Source organism: Scyliorhinus torazame, chromosome 15 (assembly GCF_047496885.1).
Source record: "Scyliorhinus torazame isolate Kashiwa2021f chromosome 15, sScyTor2.1, whole genome shotgun sequence".
NCBI lineage: Eukaryota > Metazoa > Chordata > Chondrichthyes > Carcharhiniformes > Scyliorhinidae > Scyliorhinus > Scyliorhinus torazame.
The window spans coordinates 157,304,308-157,326,369 of record NC_092721.1 but is presented as its reverse complement, the minus strand read 5'-3'; the positions used below and the strand labels follow the sequence as shown (position 1 = coordinate 157,326,369).

Sequence of the window (22,062 nt, the reverse complement as noted above, 5' to 3'; positions counted from 1 at the left end):
AGGGAATCGCAGAGCATAGAGCCTGGGCAGGTGAAGGTATGGCTGTCAATGGAAGAGTGGGTCTAAAGTTGGGGCGAAGATAGACATGTTGCTAGAATCAGACCAACAAAGTGTTTGAATGTAGTTTAAGAATGGAGGCAGTTATAAGGTTGGGCGAGGTGAATCCATGATGGAATTTAAACATAGGCATGATAATTGTAAACGTGAGTTGTTGAGGGATTGATTGACAACTATCGTGTGGAATGGGGAAGGGGCAAGGAATTGAAAGGGCATAGGTTCCTGAATTAATTTCTGGCTTCTAACAGTCTCTTTTACAGTCTCTGGTCCAATGTTGCCAATATGCTTCAGTGATATCATGGGATGGCTATATAATTTGTGTCAACTACATGCGTCCAGTGACCCTTGTACACAGGCTGTAACCACTATGCACTTGCTACCTGCGATAGGGTATGCTGGGCATCTCTGGCATTTTGCATGCTTGGAAAGACATGGTGCTTGCCATTATAACATCCTTTCCTATAATTTGTTTCTGGTATTTGTATGCCAAAAAGATCAGTGTCAGCGCAGGACAATAATTCAGAAGAAATTCTTTATATAACACAAATTAACATTTGAAATTGGACTTCCGGTGGCCATGAAGTGAAAGGTCGCACATTTGGCAGCTCCCGTTCATGATGGTCTTTTTGTAGCTTTTACGCTGGATTGTTGCAGGAATTTTGTAAAATAAAGGTGTAGAAGCAGGATCAGAAGGAGGGGACCCCCAGTTTATGGAGCTGCAGCCCAGAAAAAGTCGGAAAAAGAGGAATCAGAAGTTGGTGGCGAGCAGATATTGAGTGTGGAAATGGCAGATGTGCAGGGTCCAGCCTCGCCAGTTCAGTGGTCGACGGACCAGCTGGTGAGTTTCCTAAATGAGAAGTTAACTCAACGTAAGGAGTGTGCAGAGGACCTGGCCCGGGCGGTGGACTCGATCAGGGTGGTGGTTGACCGCGTGAAGACGAGACTGACGACCCAGGGACAGGCGATTCAGAGGCTGGAGGAGCTTGTGGGGGAACATGAGGAGCAGTCCACCTCGATGGTAGCAGAGATTGGGATGCTGCAAGACCAGCAGAAGTGATTTCTGGAGAAAGTGGAGGACCTGGAGAACCGTTCTTGGTGGCAGAACATTTGGATCGTGGGTCTGCCGGTGGGAAAAGAAGAATCGGATGCTGGTGCGTATGTGGGGAAAATGTTGGAGAAGCTGCTCGGGGAAGATACGTTCGACAAGCCGTTGGAGGTGGATCGGGCCCACAGGGCGCTTATGCGTAAGCCCCGGGGGGTGCCCCCGAGGGAGATGGTGGTACGATTGCATCGGTTCCTGGACAAGGAACGCATTATGAGGTGGGCCAGGCAGACGAGGCGATGTATGTGGGAGGATGCTGAGATCCGGGTGTACCAGGACTTGGGAGCCAAACTCGCAAAGAGGGCGAGTTTTAACAAGGTCAAGTTGGCCCTGTATGAAAAGGGAATAAAGTTTGGACTGCTGTACCCGGCCCGCCTATGGATGACCTATGAAGGTCGGGAACTGTACTTTGGCTTGGCGGAGGAAGCGGTGGACTTTATGGAAGATAATAAACTGATGAGAGAAGGAAGACCTTGAACCTTGACTGTGGGGAACTGAGTCATGTTTTGTAAAACTTTTAACCTTTGACTTGCGATGTTCGGACTGACTGGAGGTTCTGTATAAATTTTTTCCGTTTTTCTTTTGGTTCTGTTTGGGATTTAACAGATAGTACTTTGTTAAGGGAGGAGGGGTGGGCCTTTGTGCTCAGACCTTGGGAGGGACTGTTTGTTTGTTTTTGCTTCTTGCCATTGTTTTGATTGTTTGCACTAAGAGCAGGGGGAGGGGAAGGGGAACCAATACAATGTTAGGGGCCAGGGGTGGGGGCTGCCAGGCTAGTTTGGAGGGCAAGTTCACGGAAGCATAAGTGGGTGGTGAGCTGAAGACCAATGTGGGTGGGTGGGGGAGGATGGGGTTGGGTGGGGGGCGGTGGTTAGACTGCTGATGGGGAGGGGACTTTACGTTGGTGGAGGAGGAGAGTTGATGGCGGTAGCTGCCTGGGGGCGGGCCAGGTGAGGTGCGGGACATGGGCCAAGGACTGGCCTAGGAGAGGTTATGGCTGACCAGCAGGGGAGGGGGGTATGGTGCCCCCCGACTAGGCTGGTCACATGGAACTTTCGCAGGCTAAATGGGCCGGTCAAAAGGACCAGTGTGTTCGCACATTTGAGGCGACTGAAGGCAGATGTGGCCATTTTGTAGGAGACACACTTGAAAGTGGGAGATCAGGTTAGGTTGAGGAAGGGATGGGTCGGACAGGTGTTCCATTCGGATTGGACTTTAAAACGAGGGGGTTGGCAATCCTGGTCAATAAAAGGGTGGCATTTGAGGTGGGGAAGATAGAGGCAGACCCGGAGGGTAGATTCATCATGGTTAGTGGGAAGCTGGAGGGAATGGCCGTGGTATTGGTGAATATATATGCCCCAAACTGGGATGATGTCGAGTTCGTTAGTGGGGTGCTCGGGAAGATCCCGGACCTGGATTCACATCGACTGATTATGGGGGGAGACTTTAACATGGTCCTGGATCCGAGACTGGACCGGTCGAGACCCAGGTCCGGAAAGGTATCAGCTATGGCAAAATAGCTATGGGGGTTTATGGAGCACATGGGAGGAGTGGACCCGTGGCGATTTGGGAGGCCAAGGAGTACGGAGCTTTGATTCTACTCCCATGTGCATAAGGTGTACTCCCGGATAGATTTCTTTGTGCTGGGCAAAACGCTGCTGGCTGAGGTGGTGGATACTGAATATACAGCAATTGTGGTGTCAGACCACGCTCCACACTGGGTAAACCTGCAAGTGAGCAAAGGAAAGGCCCAGCGGCTGCAATGGAGGTTAGATGTAGGGCTGCTAGCGGACGACGAGGTGTGTGAGCGGGTGAGGGATGCCATTCGGGGATACATAAGGATCAATGATATGGGTGGGATCTCAGCAGGGGTGGTGTGGGAGGCACTGAAGGCGGTTATCAGGGGGGGGAACTCATTTCGATTCGGGCCCATAAGGAGAAGGTTGCAAGGGCGGAGTTGGATAGGTGAACTTTTACAGATGGACAGAAGGTATGCGGAGTCTCCAGATGAGGGGCTTCTGAAGGAGCGTCAGAGACTGCAAATGGAAATTGGGAAAGTAAAGGATATAGGGGGGAAGGTGGTTGTGGATCCGGCGGGGGTTAATGATGTGTTTCGGGAATTTTATAGTAGACTATACAAATAGGAACCCCCAGCCGGGGAGGAGGGTATGAAGCGATTTTGGGGGGCTGGAGTTCCCGAGGGTAGATGAAGAGTTGGTGGAAGGCTTGGGAGGCCCAATCGGGCTTGGGAAGATTATAGATGGATTAGGGGCGATGCAATCGGGTAAGGCTCTGGGACCTGATGGATACCCGGTCGAGTTCTACAAAACGTTTTCTGGGCTGCTGGGGCTGCTCCTGGTAAAGGCTTTTAACGAGTTCAAAGAGCTGGGAGTGCTCCCCCCAACGTTATTGCAGGCATCGATTTCCCTTATTCTGAAGCGGGATAAGGATCCAGAGAAGTGTGGATCGTATAGGCCGATCACTCTTTTAAATGTGGATGCAAAATTGTTGGCAAAAATCTGGGCCACGCGCATCGAGGATTGTATCCCGGAGGTGAAAGGGGAGGACCAGACGGGGTTTGTGAAGGGACGTCACCTGATGTCCAACATTAGACGGCTCTTAAATGTGATAATGATGCCAGCAGAGGGGCGCGAGGTTGAGGTGGTGGTAGCCATGGATGCAGCAAAGGACTTTGACCGGGTAGAGTGGAAGTACCTGTGCGATATCCTTGGAAGGTTTGGGTTCAGGCAGGGATTCGTGGACTGGGTCCGGTTGCTATATCAGGCACCGGTGGTGAATGTAAGGACCAACCGGATCCGGTCAGAATATTTTAGTTTGTGTAGGGGAACGAGACAGGGGTGTCCACTCTCCCCACTACTGTTTGCCCTGGCCACAGAGCCCTTGGCAATGGTGCTTAGGTCATCAAACATCTGGCAGGGGATAGTGAGAGGGGGGGTGGAGCATAGTGTTTCACTCTACGCGGACGACTTGCTCCTTTACATAACAGACCCGCTGGGATGGATGGCTGGGATCATGGAGATATTGGAGGAATTTGGTCGGTTCTCGGGCTACAAATTAAACATGGGTAAGAGTGAGGTGTTCGCGATCCAGGCACCGCGGCAGGAGAGAAGACTGAGGGAGTTACCATTTAAAGTGGTGGGAAGGAGTTTTAGGTACCTGGGGATTCAAGTGGCAAGGGACTGGGGTCAGCTCCATAAGTTAAATTTGGGCAGGGCGGTTGAGCAAATGCAAGGGAACTTCCGCAGGTGGGACGTGCTCCCGCTGTCATTGGCGGGATGGGTACAGACTGTGAAGTTGACAGTCCTCCGAGATTGCTATTTGTTTTTCGATGTCATCCAATTTTTATCCCGAAGGCATTTTTCAGGAAGATGAACGCGGTGATCTTGGGTTTTGTATGGGCTGGTAAGGCCCCGAGGGTGAAGAAGATCCTTCTGGAACCGGGGCGTGCGGTGGGGGGCTTGGCCCTTCCGAATTTGATTAATTATTACTGGGCGGCGAATATATCGATGGTTAGGAAGTGGGTAGTGGGGGGGGGGTGTCAGTGTGGGAGCGAGTGGAGGCGGCGTCCTGTAAGGGTGCGAGTTTGGAGGCTTTGTTAACGGCACCTCTGACATTTTTGCCGGCTTGGTACTTCACAAGCCCAGCAATGGTGGCAGCCCTGAGGGTGTGGGGGCAGCAGATGAGACTGGAGGGGGCGTCGGTGTGGTCACCGATCTGTGATAACCACCATTTTGTTCCGGGAGGGCTGGACAGGGGCTTTAGGAGGTGACAGCGGGCAGGGATTGAGAGATTTGGTGATCTCTTCATTGAAGAGGGTTTTCTGATCTGGGACAGATTAGAGGAATTTGAGTTACCGTGTGGGAATGGATTTCGGTACCTCTAGGTACGGGACTTTGTCCGGAGGCAGGTTCCAAGCTTCCCTCGCTTGCCTCTAAGGGAACTGCAGGATAAGTTGATGTCAAAAACAGGGGTTGGGGAGGGGAGGGTCTCGGAAATATATAAGGAATTGATGGAGTGGGAAGGGGTCCCAATCGGGGAGGTGAAGAGGAAGTGGGAGGAAGAGTTCGGAGGGGAGTTGGAAGTCAGACTATGGGAAAAGGCCTTGAGAGTCAATTCATCCTCGTTGTGTGCCAGGCTTAGCCTGATCCAGTTCAAGGTGGTCCATAGGGCTCATACAACTGTGGCCCAGATGAGTAGGTTTTTTGAGGAGGTGGAGGACAGATGTGGGAGGTGCGGGGGAAGTCCGGCGAATCACGTACACATGTTTTGGGCGTGTCCAAAGCTGAGGGGATTTTGGCAGGGATTTGCAGACGTCATAAGACCATAAGACATAGGAGCGGAAGTAAGGCCATTTGGCCCATCGAGTCCACTCCACCATTCAATCATGGCTGATTTCAACTCCATTTACCCGCTCTCTCTCCATAGCTCTGGAGGTCTCCATAGCCCATAGCATGTCAGAGGTTCTGGAAGGGAGGGTTACTCCGAGTCCACAGATGGCAATAGTTAGGGTGTCTGAAGATCGGGGTGCCCAGGAGGGCAGAGAGGCTGACATTTTGGCCTTTGCCTCCCTGGTGGCCCGGAGACGGATTTGGGAGGGACTCGGAGCCTCCAAGTCAGGGGTGTGGGTCAGGGACATGGCAGGGTTTCTCAGGCTGGAGAAGATTAAGTTCGCCGCAGGAGGTTCAATTCAGGGGTTCGCTCGGAGGTGGCAGCCATTCATCGACTTCTTTAAGGAAAACTGATCGTCAGCAGAAGTGGGGGGGGGGGGGGGGGGGGGGGGGGAGGCACGGCATTGTGGAATAAGGATAGGGAATCTAATATACGGGCTGTCAGGAGGTAGGGGAGGGGGGAAGTTGGGTATATTATTGTGAAGTTGTTGCGTGTGTCGGACCGCTCTGTTGTTTAGATGTTTAAATGTTAAAATTATAAATGCTTCAATAAAATGTTTTCCAACAAAAAAACATTTGAAATTATCAGCACAACTGCACACATCTTGGAGAATACACTTAATAAACATTAGCAATTGTATGAGATAGATCCAAGTACAAAGTTCAGGTGGAGCAAATGATCACATTAATGAAGGAGCTGCTGTAACTTGCTGCCCAGAGTGTTATAGTGGTGGAGAATAATTTCTGGTTCCTCGGTAAATTTAGCATGTGGTGAAACTGAGCAGAGAGGCTGTGCTTTTGTTGCTGCTCTGTGGGAAAGCAGATGGAAGTGTCAGCCCTGCTGAACCATGGAGTATCTACATCAGACTTGTCCAACCTTTTTGATTGGGGGACATACTTCCATATTATCAACAAGAACATTTTGGAAAGGGGTGAAATTTTTCTAAAAATTCACAAAGTGCTAGGTTCTGACTGAAAACAGGTGTGTTTCTCTCAGGGAACAGAACTGTTCACTCCAGATGATCTGACACTTTGACCAAAAAAGCAGGGGTGCGTGTTTTGCGCCATCACTCTGGCGGCCTCAGGGAGCTGACAAGCCCGGCTACACATAAGGGCGCCCCAATCGCAAAGTGCATTTAAAGTCCCCTGCATCTCTGCCTCCCACCCGCATCAATGTTCCCGAGAGGCCCTGCCCCCGGCCTCATAAGAACTAGCAGTAGGATTAGGCAATTCATTCAGCCCCTTGAGCACGCTCTGCCATTCAATACGATCATGGCTGATCCCCTTTCGTCCCCAACTCCACTTTCTTGTCCATTCTCCATAACCCTTCAAACTATTACTAATTAGAAATCTGTCTGTTTCCTCCTTAAATTTACTCAATGTCCTGGCATCCACCGAACCTTGCGGTAGTGAATTCCACAGATTCATGATCCTTTGAGAGAAGTAATATCTTTTCACCTCGGTTTTAAATCTTCTAGTCCTTATCCTAAAACTGTGACATCTGAATCTAGATTGCCCACAAGAGGAAGCATCCGCTCTTCTCTACTTTGTGTCAATAATAATAATCTTTATTAGTGTGAATAATAGGCTTACATTAACATTACAATGAAGTTACTGTGAAAATCCCTTAGTTGCCACACTATGGTGCCTGTTCGGGTACACTGGAGGGAGAATTCAATACGCCCAATTCACCTAACAAGTATGTCTTTCGGGACTTGTGGGAGGAAACCGGAGTACCCGGAAGAAACCCACATAGACATGGGGAGAACGTGCAGACTCCGCACATACAGTGACCCAAGCTGGAAATTGAACCTGGGTCCCTGGTGCTGTGAAGCAACAGTGCTAACCACTGTGCTACCATGCTGCCCAGAATACCTTTTATCATCTTATATACCTCAAATAGATCTCCTCTTGTTCTTCTAAACTCAAGAGTATTGGCCTAAATTGTCGAATCTCTCTTCATAAGGCAAATCCCTCTGGAATCAATCTAGTGAACTTTCTCTGAACTGCCTCTAATGCAACGATGTTCCTCCTCAAAACTGTACACAGTACTTCAGGTGCGGTCTCACCAATGCCATATACAATTGTTTGCTTGATTGATTGATTTGTCACATGTACCGAAGTACAGGAAAAAGTATTTTTCTGCGGCCAGGGGAACGTACATAGTACATACACAGTAGACAAAACGAATAATCGACAAAGTACATCGACAAATGGTTACAGTGCGGAACAATCGCCAAACAAAGCAAAGCAAATACATGACCAATTGCAACAACACTTCCCTACTTTTACACTCTATCCCTTTAGCTATGAAGGCCAATATGCCTCTTGCCTTCCTTATTACCTGCTGTATCTGCAGACTAGTTTACTGTGAGTCATGCACGAAGACACCCAGATCCCTCTGCACCAATGCATTCAGAAGTTTCTCTCCATTTAAATAACAAGTTGCCTTTCCATTTTTCCAACCAAAATGGATAACCTCACAGCTATCCATGTTAAACTCTTGTCATGTGAGAGTACCGTTAAGACATGGATGTTTAAGCAATGTACCTTTAAGAAAACAGTGATGTCAGAGAGTGGGTGGAGCTGAGGTCAGGTCAGCCATTTTGCAATTTTAGTTTTGCAGTTTGAAAAGAGCTTGGGAGTGTCTGTGTTTGCAGTGAGCTGGATCTCTGCCATGAAAGACTATCTCTGGATCATTTGGGTGATTTAAACTCATAATAGTAAAGCCTTTAACCTGATGTGATTCTGTTTAAAGGTGTTAAGTCTCTTGGAAGTTTGAAGAAACATTTTTAGGAATTATTTACTGTTGCAATATTTTCTGAGTTATCTTTGAAGTAAGGGGTGTTAAGAGATCCAATGTTTATTTAAGATGTTAAGTTGAGTTCATGGAATAAACATTGTTTTGTGTTTAAAAACCCACGTGTCCAGAATTGTAATCCCACACCTAGGGAACAAGCCGTGTGCTAGGAAAAGCAACAAATACATTAAAGGGAGAGGTTGGTTGAACTCCGTGATACATTTTGGAGTTCTGAAAACGCCTCGCCCATAACAACTCTATCTGCCAAATTTTGGCTCACTTACCTAACCTATCAATTTGTAAATTTCTTATTTCCTCATTGCAACTTACTATCCCACCGATTTTAGTCTCATCTGCAAATTTGGCTATAGAACCTTTATCCCAACATCCAAGTCATTAATATATATTGTAAATAGTTGGGGCCCAAGGACCGAACGCTGTGGCACCCCACTAGTTACATCTTGCCAAACAGAAAAATACCTATTTATCCGGACTCTCTGCCTTGAGTCGGTTAAGCAGTCTTCTATCCAAGCTAATAAATTATCCCTAATCTCATGTGATCTTATATCGTGTATTAACCTTTTGTGCGGCACCTTATCAAATGCCTTATGGAAGTCCAGATATACTACATCTATAGAATGTCCATTATCCACTTGGCTTGTTACACCTTTGAAAAACTCTGGCAAATTAGTCAAATATGATTTACCCTTCATAAAACCATGCTGACTCTGATGGACTATGTTTTGACTTTCCAAATATCCTGTTATTACTTCCTTAATAATGGATTCTAACAATTTCCCAATGACAGATGTTAAATTAACTGGTCTATAGTTTCCTACTTTCTGCCTCCCTCCCTTTTTGAATAAGATACGTTAGCATTATTCAATCCACTCGAACCTTTCCCACATCCACGGAATTTTGGAATATTTTAACCAATGGATCCACTATCTCTGTTGCCACTTCCTTTAAGTCCCTAAGTTGTAGGCCTTCAGGCCTTGGGACTCGTCTGCCTTCAATCCCAGTAGTTTGTTTAGTACTTTTTCTCTATTATTGATGATTGTTCTAAGTTCCTTCCTTTCTATTACCCCTGCATTACATGCCACTATTGGGAAGGTACTAGTGTCCTCCATAGTGAAAACAGAGGTAAAATATTGATTCAGCATCTCTGCCATTTTTGTGTTCCCTACTATTAACTTCCTGGTCTCATCCACCAAAGGATCTGCATTAACTTTAGCTACTCTCTTCCCCTTTTTCTGTTTATAGAAGCCTTTGCTATCCTTTTTTATATTTTGTGTTAGTTTTATTTCATAATTAACATTTGCTATTTTATTACTTTTTTAATAACACTTTGTAGATCTTTAAAAGTTGCCCAATTTTCCAACCTGCCACTGGCCTTTGCAATGTCCTTCACTTTTGTCTTTATGTTATCTACAACTTCCTTGCTTAGCCATGGATGTTTTCTCCCCCTCCTACAATCTTTCTTCCTCTCTGGATTATATTTTAGTTGGGATAAACTGAATATCTCCTGAAACACCTGCCACTGATCATCAACTGTCCTACCTTTTAGTCTCCCTGCCCAGTCCACTAGGGCAAAATCTGTCCTGATGCCAATGTAATTATCTTTGCTTAATTCCAGAACGCCAGCGTAAGACTCGTTTCTCGCCCTCAAACTGAATTTAAAATTCAATTATGCTCTGATCACCCTTCCCTAGAGGATCCTTAACTAAGAGGTAATTAATGGGGAGGGGGTGGCGTAGTGGTATTGTCACTGGACTAATAATCCAGAGACCCAGGGTAATGCTCTGGGATTCCAGGTTCGAATCCCACCATACAAATGGTGAAATTTGAATTCAATAAAAATCTGGAATTAAAAGTCTAATGATGACCATGAAACCATTGCTGATTGTCGTAAAAACCCATCTGGATCACTGATGACCTTCAGGGCAGGAAATTTGCCGTCATTACCCAGTCTTGCTGATATGTGATTCCAGATCACATCTGGTTAGGCAGATGTGGTTGACTCTTAACTACCCCCCACTGAAATGGCCCAGCAAACCACTCAGTTCAACGGCAATTAGGGATAGGCAACAAATGCTGGCCCAGACAGCCACTTCCCAAATAACAAATTTTTAAAAATGTATTAATCCCTGCTCATTGCATAATACCAATTCCAGAATAGCTTGCTCCCTGGTTAGTTCCACAACATATTACTCCAAGAAACAATCTCTTAACACATTCAATGAACTCCCCCTTAAAGTTACCTCTGCCAGGTTGATTAATTCAGTCGATGTGCACATTAAAATAACCCATGATTGTTGTCATACCTTGCTCACAAGGCTCCACTATTTCCTGGTTTATACTGTGTCCCACTGTGCAACTACTGTTTGGGGATCTACAGATTACTCCCACTAGGGACTTCTTTCCTTTGCTATTTCTTATTACTACCCATGGTTCTTTGCCAGGGCACTGCCCGGCCATGTCCCTCACTCCTGGGGGCTATACTGACCTGCAAGCCCCTGGCATGGTCATCAATAACAGCTTCCTTCTTCCCCACTGTCACCAGACTCCTAAATGACCCTCTTATGGACTGACCTCATTAACACTACACCCTGTATGCTTCATCCGATACCAGTGCTTCTGTAGTTACATTGTATATGTTGTGTTGCCCTATTACGTATTTTCTTTTATTCCCTTTTCTTCCATGTATTTAATGATCTGTTGAGCTGCTCGCAGAAAAATATTTTTCACTGTAATACTTTACACATGACAATAAACAAATCCAATCCAATCCTAGTTTCTTTTCTTGGAAGCCAGTCGTGATTCTTGCCGGCGCTTTGTCACACGGCGGAGTGGAACATCTGGCAACCCCGGAAGCAACTGCTCTTTCTCTATCACTCTCTCGCTCGCCCTCTCACTCACGCTTTTAATCTCACACTCCCACACATCACTCTCTTGTTCACTCACACACTCTCTTGCTCTATACTTGCGCTCTCAATCTCACACTTGCACACTCTCATTCTCTCTCTCACACTTGCACTCTCTCTCACACTTACACTCTCTCTCTCACACTTACACATTCTCTCTCATTCTCTCTCACTTACACACTCTCTCACACTTACACTCTCTCTCTCTCACACTCACACTCTCACACTTACACATTCTCAATCACTCTCTCTCACTTACACACTCTCTCACACTTACACTCTCTCTCTCTCACACTCACACTCTCACACTTACACATTCTCAATCACTCTCTCTCACACACTCTCTCTCACACACTTACACACTCTCTCTCTCACACTTACACTCTCTCTCTCACACACTTACTCTCTCTCTCTCACACACTTTCTCTCTGTCTCACACTTACTCTCTCTCTCTCACACTTACTCTCTCTCTCTCACACTTACTCTCTCTCTCTCACACTTACTCTCTCTCTCTCACACTTACTCTCTCTCTCTCACACTTACTCTCTCTCTCTCACACTTATAATCTCATACTTAGGGCTGGATTCTCCGATTTTGCGGAAGAAGTATCTGGTCTTACGATGCGCTGCCCGGTGGGGGGCTAGCAGTTGCGTCACGTAAAGCCCCCTTACGATGGAAAATGGCCGGGTCCGTGGCCGCGCATGTCGATGACCTGCGGCGGCCGCGCCGTACAACATGGCGCCGGCCGCGCGCGGACCCGGCCTGCCAGTTAGTGCCCCCCTGTAAACACCTTGCAACCCCCGGACAACCCACTACCAGCCCCTGCCGAAGCCCGCCCTGCCAGCGCAACGGCTCCCCCCCCTCCCCTCCTCCCTCCCCTCCCCCTGCCGACTGTGGCGGCGCTGGGCGCAGTCCACAAGCGCCACGCGAGGTCCCCGAAACCTGAGACGACACGCGACCGACGCCGTCGGGAAGTCGGCCCATCGGGGCAGTGCATCAGGGATGCCTCAGGTGCCGTCCCAATGGCATGCGGCGTACTTAGCGATTACGCCGTTTTTGAACAGGCGGAGCATCCAAAAAGGGCTCCTCCCCCGATTTTGACGTAAAAACAGATTCTTTGGCGTTGCCAATCGGAGAATCCCGCCCTTACACTTTCAATCTCACGCTTATACTTTTTTAAAAAATATATATTTTATTCAAGTTTTTTGGCCAAACATAACAATACGTAGTGTTTCTTTTACACAACAATAAAGCAGTATAAATAACCGTGGCCAGTTTTAAACAAATAAATAAGTAATATATAAACAAAAAACAAAACTAAATGGCAACTGCCTTGTCCAAAATAAATACTCTCCAAAAATACAATCCAACAATCCAATATACAATTACATATGCCAAATACCTATACATACACAAAAACATCCCTGAGAGTCCGTCCGATTCCTCCCCCCACCCTCCCCCTGCTCCCCCCTGGGTTGCTGCTGTTATCTACTTCTTTTCCATTCCCTCTTTCTGTGAGGTAGTCGACGAACGGTTGCCACTGCCTGGTGAACCCCTGAGCCGAACCCCTTAACACGAACTTAATCCGTTCTAACTTTATGAACCCTGCCATATCGTTTATCCAGGTCTCCACACCCGGGGGTTTGGCTTCCTTCCACATTAACAATATCCTGCGCCGGGCTACAAGGGACGCAAAGGCCAACACGTCAGCCTCTCTCTCTTCCTGCACTCCCGGCTCTTCTGAAATCCCAAATATAGCCAACCCCCAGCTTGGTTCGACTCGGACCCCCACCACCTTCGAAAGCACCTTTGCCACCCCCACCCAGAACCCCTGTAGTGCCGGGCATGACCAGAACATGTGGGTGTGATTCGCTGGGCCTCTTGACCATCTCGCACACCTATCCTCTACCCAAAAAAATTTACTAAGCCGTGCTCCAGTCATATGCGCCCTGTGTAGCACCTTAAATTGTATCAGGCTTAGCCTGGCACACGAGGACGATGAGTTTACCCTACGTAGGGCATCAGCCCACAGCCCCTCCTCAATCTCCTCCCCCAGTTCTTCTTCCCATTTCCCTTTCAGCTCATCTACCATGATCTCCCCCTCGTCCCTCATCTCCCTGTACATGTCCGCCACCTTACTGTCCCCCACCCATGTCTCTGAGATCACTCTATCCTGCACTTCCTGCATCGGGAGCTGCGGGAATTCCCTCACCTGTTGCCTCGCAAAAGCCCTCAATTGCATATACCGAAATGCATTCCCTTGGGGCAACCCATAATTCTCCGTCAGCGCTCCCAGACTCGCAAACGTCCCATCTACAAATAGATCTCTTAATTGTACTACCCCAGCTCTTTGCCATGCTCCAAATCCCCCATCCATTCTCCCCGGAACGAACCTATGATTGTTTCTTATCGGGGACCGCACCGAAGCTCCCGACCCTCCCCTATGCCGTCTCCACTGCCCCCAAATTTTCAATGTAGCCACCACCACCGGGCTTGTGGTGTATTTCTTTGGTGAGAACGGCAACGGCACCATCACCATTGCTTGCAGGCTAGTCCCCCTGCAGGACGCCCTCTCCAATCTATTCCACACCGCTCCCTCCCCTTCTCCCATCCACTTACACACCATTGAAACATTGGCGGCCCAGTAGTACTCACTTAGGCTCGGTAATGCCAGCGCCCCCCCTGTCCCTACTACGCTGCAAGAATCCCCGCCTCACTCTCGGGGTCTTCCCAGCCCACACAAAACTCATAATGCTCTTCTCAATTCTTTTGAAAAAAGCCTTCGCGATCACCACCGGGAGGCACTGGAACACAAAAAGGAATCTCGGGAGGACCACCATTTTAACCGCCTGCACCCTACCTGCCAATGACAGGGACACCATGTCTCATCTCTTGAAATCCTCCTCCATCTGTTCCACCAACCGTGTTAAATTAAGCCTATGTAATGTACCCCAATTCTTGGCTATCTGGATCCCCAGGTACCGGAAGTCCCTTGTTACCTTCCTCAACGGTAAATCCTCTATCTCTCTGCTCTGCTCCCCCGGATGCACCACAAATAACTCACTTTTCCCCATGTTCAGTTTATACCCTGAAAAATCCCCAAACTCCCCAAGTATCCGCATTATCTCTGGCATCCCCTCCGCTGGGTCCGCCACATACAGCAACAAATCATCCGCATACAGAGATACCCGGTGTTCTTCTCCCCCCCTAAGTACTCCCCTCCACTTCCTGGAAGCCCTCAGTGCCATGGCCAGGGGTTCAATCGCCAATGCAAACAATAACGGGGACAGAGGACATCCCTGCCTCGTCCCTCTATGGAGCCGAAAATAGTCAGACCCCCGTCCATTCGTGACCACGCTCGCCATCGGGGCCCTATACAGCAACTGTACCCACCTGATATACCCGTCCTCAACACCTCGCACAAATAATCCCACTCCACTCTATCAAATGCTTTCTCGGCATCCATCGCCACCACTATCTCCGCTTCCCCCTCTGGTGGGGGCATCATCATTACCCCTAGCAGCCTCCGTATATTTGTATTTAGCTGTCTCCCCTTCACAAACCCAGTTTGGTCCTCATGGATCACCCCCGGGACACAATCCTCTATCCTCATTGCCATTACCTTGGCCAGAATCTTAGCATCCACATTCAGGAGGGAAATGGGCCTGTATGACCCGCATTGCAGCGGGTCTTTTTCCTTCTTTAGGAGGAGCGAAATCGTTGCTTCTGACATAGTCGGGGGCAGCTGCCCCCTTTCCCTCGCCTCATTAAAGGTTCTCATCAGTAGCGGGGCCAGCAAGTCCAAATATTTCTTATAGAATTCAACTGGGAATCCGTCTGGTCCCGGGGCCTGGGTCTTTTGCTCCTCCTTTAGCCCCTCAATCGCTTGTAATATCGGGGCCAACAGCTCCTTCTTCATCTCCTTTTTGAGTTCATCTACGCAACGCCGCAGGAACTCTTGTTGGTCAGGGCCCCATATTAAACTGCCTCCTTCCGACGCCATCTTGCTTTGTGCCTGCCTTCCTGGCTGCTGCTCTTGAGGATCCACTGCAATCCGGCTACTTTCCTCTCTTTTTTTCATCCGTGTCCAGGGGGGATTCCCTTCTGGATTACCGCACAGTGTTATTTGCCGTTAAAATTGCCGATGGGGCTCCTATTAAGAGCCCAGAAGTCCGTTCCACCGGGAGCTGCCGAAACGTGCGACTTAGCTGGTCATCGCCGCACCCGGAAGTCTCGCTTATACTTTTAATCTCACACTTAGACTCTCAATCTCACACAACACATTCTATCTCGCTCTGGGCTGGATTCTCCGATTGCAGACTAAGAGCTGATGCCGGCGTGGGAACAGTGGTGTTTAACGCCCCTGGCTTTACACGCAGATACGGCTGGAAAATTGCCGGGTCTGTGGCCGTGCATGTGCACGGCGGTGGCTGTGTCGTGCAACATGGCACTGACCGCGCATGGTCCCGGCCTGCCAAATGCTATACGCCTGTAACCCCCCCCCCCCCCCCCCCCCTCCACCAGTGCCCCCAGCCCCCGCCAAAGCCTCCCCTGCTCGCAGAACTGCTCCCCTTCCGACTGAGGCAGCACTGGACTAAATACAGCCGCCACGCAGGGATCCATGAAATAAAATACCATGAGTGACCCCAACCATCGGGAACTCGGCTCATCGGAGGAGGGCCTCAGATAACGCCCTGAGGCCGTCCATAAGGCGTGCGCCGTACTCTCCAAGTACAGCATTTTTAAGGGGGTGGGGCGGAGCATCGCAAAAGTGGCGCCCCCTCCCCCCCCCGATTCCGGTGCAAATGGGGATTCTCTGACCGATCGCGATTTCAAGGTCGGCGACCGGAGAACCTCGCCCTCTAAAAAGCATTCACTCTCTTTCCCACCCGTACACACACACTCGCTCCCTCACTCTCACTCATTCCCTCTCAGTCTCTCACTCATTCTCTCTCGTTCATTCACACTTTCTCTCTCTCGCTCTCTCTCTCTCTCTCACTCACACTTTGGGCAGGATTCTCCCAACGGGAGTCTAAGTGCCGACGCCAGAGTGAAAACCGGAGTGTTTCACTCCGGCGTCGGAGCCCGCTCCCAGCCCCCTATTCTCCCGCCCAGGGGGGCTAGAAGCGGCCTCGCGTATTTTACGCGCGTTGGGCCTTGGCGGCGCGTAAAAAGCGGCGGCGCGTAAATGATGCGGCCGTTGTCGCGTAAATGACGTCACCCGCGCTTGCTCGGCTGCCGTCCTCCCCGAGGCCGCCCCACAAGAAGATGGTGGATGGATCTTGCGCGGCGGTGGAAGAAAGGAGGTCCTCCTTCAGAGAGGCCGGCCCGCTGATCGGTGGGCACCGATCGCGGGCCAGATCCCATCGGAGGCCCCCCACGGTGCAGGAACCCCCCTCCCACAGGCCACCCCCCCCCCCCCCCCCCCCGCCCAGCGTTCCCGCCGGCAGCGACCAGGTGTGGACGGCGCTGGCGGGAACCTGTCATGTTGGGGCGGCCAATCCGGGCCGGAGAATCGCCGCTTGCCTTTTGCAAACGGCGAGCGGTGATTCTCCGAGCGGCTAGGTGAGAGTCACGTGGCGTCGGTTTGGGGGGGGCTGGGAGAATCGTGTGCGGGTGTTGGGGCGGCGTGGCGTGACTCGCGCGGCGCCTCGGCGATTCTCCCACCCGGCGTGGGGGGGGAAATTCCGCCCTTTCTCTCTCACTCACAGTAAGATTCCCCACTCTTACAACACTTTCTCTCTCAAACTAAAACTCACTCACGGACTAAAACTCTCGCTCTCTAACACTCTCACTCTCAAACACTCTCTCTCACAGTAACACACACCCTCTTACTCACACTCACTCAAACTAAAACTGTTTCACTCCCTCACACTTATACTCTCACTAACACTCACTCAATCTCTTGCTCTCACTAATAGTCTATTGCCCTCATTAACACTCTCTCGCTCTCATTAAGACTTTCACTCTCTCACTGAAGCTCTCTCACATGTAAACTCACACACTAACCCTCTGTCAGATGAAAACGGTCTCACATTTGCCTCTCACACGCACTCACACAACAGTCAATCTCCCACACAGGGCAGTCATCACCTCTCCTCTTCATTCCCCTGAGCTGGGGCTCCTTCTCATCTCGTGCACGGACCTCACAACAAGCTTCTCTTCGAAGTGGCCGCAGTCACTGCTTTCTGGGATGTGCTCCCCAGCTCATTGCTTCCCATGTTACTCTTTCCCTGGCTCACTGATTGCCTGGCCCCGCTCCCTAGCCCCGCTCCCAAGCTCGCTGATTTGCCTGCTTAGTCCCGCTCCCCTGCTCGCTGATTGCCTGCCCCGCTACCCTGCTCGCTGATTGCCTACCCCGCTCCCCTGCTCACTGATTGCCTGCCCCGCTCACTGATTGCCTGCCCCGCTCCCCTGCTCACTGATTGCCTGCCCCGCTCACTGATTGCCTGCCCCACTCCCCTGCTCACTGATTGCCTGCTTAGTCCTGCTCCCCTGCTTGCTGATTACCTGCCCCGCTCCCCTGCCCTGCTCCCCTGCTCACTAATTGCCTGCCCCGCTCCCCTGCTCACTGATTGCCTGGCCCCGCTCCCCTGCTCGCTGATTACCTGCCCCGCTCCCCTGCTCACTGATTGCCTGCCCCGCTCCCCTGCTCACTGATTGCCTGCTTAGTCCTGCTCCCCTGCTCGATGATTACCTGCCCCGCTCCCCTGCCCTGCTCACTGATTGCCTGCCCCGCTCCCCTGCTCACTGATTGCCTGCCCTGCTCCCCTGCTCACTGATTGCCTGCTTAGTCCTGCTCCCCTGCTCGCTGATTACCTGCCCCGCTCCCCTGCTCGCTGATTGCCTGCCCCGCTCCCCTGCTCGCTGATTGCCTGCCCCGCTCCCCTGCTCGCTGATTGCCTGGCCCCGCTCCCCTGCCCTGCCCCGCTCCCCTGCTCACTGATTACCTGCCCCGCTCCCCTGCTCACTGATTGCCTGCCCTGCTCCCCTGATCACTGATTGCCTGCTTAGTCCTGCTCCCCTGCTCGCTGATTACCTGCCCCGCTCCCCTGCTTGCTGATTGCCTGCCCTGCTCCCCTGCTCACTGATTGCCTGCTTAGTCCTGCTCCCCTGCTCGCTGATAACCTGCCCCGCTCCCCTGCTCGCTGATTGCCTGCCCCGCTCCCCTGCTCGCTGATTGCCTGCCCCGCTCCCCTGCTCACTGATTGCCTGCCCCGCTCCCCTGCTCGCTGATTGCCTGCCCCGCTCCCCTGCTCGCTGATTGCCTGCCCCGCTCCCCTGCTCACTGATTGCCTGCCCCGCTCCCCTGCTCACTGATTGCCTGCTTAGTCCTGCTCCCCTGCTCGATGATTACCTGCCCCGCTCCCCTGCCCTGCTCACTGATTGCCTGCCCCGCTCCCCTGCTCGCTGATTACCTGCCCCGCTCCCCTGCTCACTGATTGCCTGCCCTGCTCCCCTGCTCACTGATTGCCTGCTTAGTCCTGCTCCCCTGCTCGCTGATTACCTGCCCCGCTCCCCTGCTCGCTGATTGCCTCCCCCGCTCCCCTGCTCGCTGATTGCCTGCCCCGCTCCCCTGCTCGCTGATTGCCTGCCCCGCTCCCCTGCTCGCTGATTGCCTGCCCCGCTCCCCTGCTCACTGATTGCCTGTCCCGCTCCCCTGCTCACTGATTGCCTGCCCCGCTCCCCTGCTCGCTGATTGCCTGCCCCGCTCCCCTGCTCGCTGATTGCCTGCCCCGCTCCCCTGCTCACTGATTGCCTGTCCCGCTCCCCTGCTCACTGATTGCCTGCCTCGCTCCCCTGCTCGCTGATTGCCTGGCCCCGCTCCCCTGCCCTGCCCCACTCCCCTGCTCGCTGATTGCCTGCCCTGCTCCCCTGCTCGCTGATTGCCTGGCCCCGCTCCCCTGCCCTGCCCCACTCCCCTGCTCGCTGATTGCCTGCCCCGCTCCCCTGCTCGCTAATTGCCTTCCCCGCTCCTCTGCTCGCTGATTGCCTGCCCCGCTCCTCTGCTCGCTGATTGCCTGCCCCGCTCCTCTGCTCGCTGATTGCCTGCCCCGCTCCTCTGCTCACTGATTGCCTGACCCCGCTCCCCTGCTCACTGATTGCCTGCTTAGTCCTTGTGGTAGTATGTATTGGGGGTCATGTGGGACTGGAAGCCCTAATGTCATTGGCTGACAGATCCCGGGTCCTGGTTGGCCGTTGACCTCTAGCTCCGCCCTGAAGGCGGAGTATAAGAAGCCGGAGTCTTCCCCCGCAGGCCAGTTTACTATCGAGCTGCGGGGGAACAGACACGCTTAATAAAGCCTCACCACACTCCCCTGCCCCGCTCGCTGATTGCCTGCCCGCTCCCCTACTGCCTGACCCCGCTCCCCTGCACCTCTCCCCTGATTGCCTGCCCCGCTCCCCTGCACCTCTCCCCTGATTGCCTGCCCCGCTCCCCTGCTCGCTGATTGCCTGCCCCGCTCACTGATTGCCTGGCCCCGCTCCCCTGCCCTGCCCCACTCCCCTGCCCCGCTCCCCTGCTCGCTGATTGCCTGCCCCGCTCACTGATTGCCTGGCCCCGCTCCCCTGCCCTGCCCTGCCCCACTCCCCTGCCCCGCTCCCCTGCTCGCTGATTGCCTGCCCCGCTCTCCTGCTCACTGATTGCCTGCTTAGTCTCGCTGATTGCCTGCCCCGCTCCTCTGCTCACTGATTGCCTGCCCCGCTCCCCTGCTCACTGATTGCCTGCCCCGCTCCCCTGCTCACTGATTGCCTGCCCCGCTCCCCTGCTCACTGATTGCCTGGCCCCGCTCCCCTGCTCACTGATTGCCTGCCCCGCTCCCCTGCTCACTGATTGCCTGGCCCCGCTCCCCTGCTCGCTGATTGTCTGCCCCGCTCCCCTGCTCACTGATTGCCTGGCCCCGCTCCCCTGCTCACTGATTGCCTGCTTAGTCCCGCTCCCCTGCTCGCTGGTTGCCTGCCCCGCTCCCCTGATCCGCTCCCCTGCTCGCTGATTGCCTGCCCCGCTCCCCTGATCCGCTCCCCTGCTCGCTGATTGCCTGCCCCGCTCCTCTGCTCACTGATTGCCTGCCCCGCTCCCCTGCTCACTGATTGCTTGGCCCCGCTCCCCTGCTCACTGATTGCCTGCTTAGTCCCGCTCCCCTGCTCGCTGATTGCCTGCCCCGCTCCCCTGATCCACTCCCCTGCTCGCTGATTGCCTGCTCCGCTCCCCTGCTCACTGATTGCCTGCCCCGCTCCCCTGCTCACTGATTGCCTGCCCCGCTCCCCTGCTCCCTGATTGCCTGCCCCGCTCCCCTGCTCACTGATTGCCTGGCCCCGCTCCCCTGCTCACTGATTGCCTGGCCCCGCTCCCCTGCTCACTGATTGCCTGCCCCGCTCCCCTGCCCTGCCGTGCCCCACTCCCCTGCCCCGCTCCCCTGCTCGCTGATTGCCTGCCCGCTCCCCTGCTCGCTGACTGCTTGACCCCGCTCCCCTGCACCTCTCCCCTGCCCCACTCCGCTGCTCGCTGATTGCCTGCCCACTCCCCTGCTCGCTGATTGCTTGACCCCGCTCCCCTGCCCTGCCGTGCCCCACTCCCCTGCCCCGCTCGCTGACTGCCTGCCGGCTCCCCTGCTCGGTGATTGCCTGGCCCCACTCCAATGCCCCGCTCGCTGATTGCCTGCCCCGCTCCACTGCTCGCTGACTGCCTGCCCGCTCCCCTGCTCGCTGACTGACTGGCCCCGCTTCCCTGCTTGCTGACTGACTGACCCCGCTCCCCTGCTTGCTGACTGCCTGGGGCTGCTCCCCTGCCCCGCTGATGGCCTGGCGCTGCTCCCCTGCTCACTGATTGCTTAGCCCCGCTCCCCTGCTCGCTGACTGCCTGCCCGCTCCCCTGCTCGCTGACTGCCTGCCCGCTCCCCTGCTCGCTGACTGCCTGCCCGCTCCCCTGCTCGCTGACTGACTGGCCCTGCTCCCCTGCTTGCTGACTGACTGACCCCGCTCCCCTGCTTGCTGACTGACTGACCCCGCTCCCCTGCTTGCTGACTGACTGACCCCGCTCCCCTGCTTGCTGACTGACTGACCCTGCTCCCCTGCTTGCTGACTGCTTGGCCCCGTTCCCCTGCTTGCTGACTGCCTGGCCCCGCTCATTGCCTGGTGCTGCTCCCCTGCTCACTGATTGCTTAGCCCCGCTCCCCTGATCACTGACTGCCTGGCCGCTGATTGGGCCTGGCAGGCTTTCGCAAAGTGGCCCTTCCTCCCACACCCGTTGCAAGTCGCGTTCCGTGCAGGGCAGCGTTGTCCTCATTGTGGAGGGCCCAGGGTCGGTCAACTTGTGCGCTGGCACACCTACCGCGGAATAGGGCATCTGAGCTTCCCAGGTCAATACAAGATATCGTAGTTGTAGGTGGAGAGCTTGATCCTCCACCTCAGAATCTTGTCATTCTTGATCTTGCCCCGCTGTGTGTTATTGATCATCATGGCAACCGACCATTGGTCAGTGAGGAGAGTGAATCGCCTGCCGGCCAGGTAATGCCTCCAAAGTCGCACAGCTTCTACAATGGATTGGGCTTCCTTTTCGACCAAGGAGTGTCGGATTTCGGAGGCATGGAGGGTACGGGAGAAGAAAGCCACGGGCCTGCCCGCCTGGTTGAGGGTAGCGGCCAGAGCAAAGTCCGACGCATCGTTCTCCACCTGGAACTACGATATCAGCGTGCATCGCGGCTTTGGCAATATCTGCCTTGATGCGGTTGAAGGCCAGGCGGGCCTCAGACGTCAGGGGAGAAGCGGTGG

General features: G+C 52.9%; 1 protein-coding gene across 6 annotated transcripts in view; it reads right to left on the bottom strand.

Annotated features, from left to right (window-relative positions):
* The window catches only part of LOC140391931 (protein furry homolog), a 790,380-nt gene that overhangs the window by 242,637 nt on the left and 525,681 nt on the right, over positions 1–22,062 (bottom strand). The window lies entirely within an intron of this gene.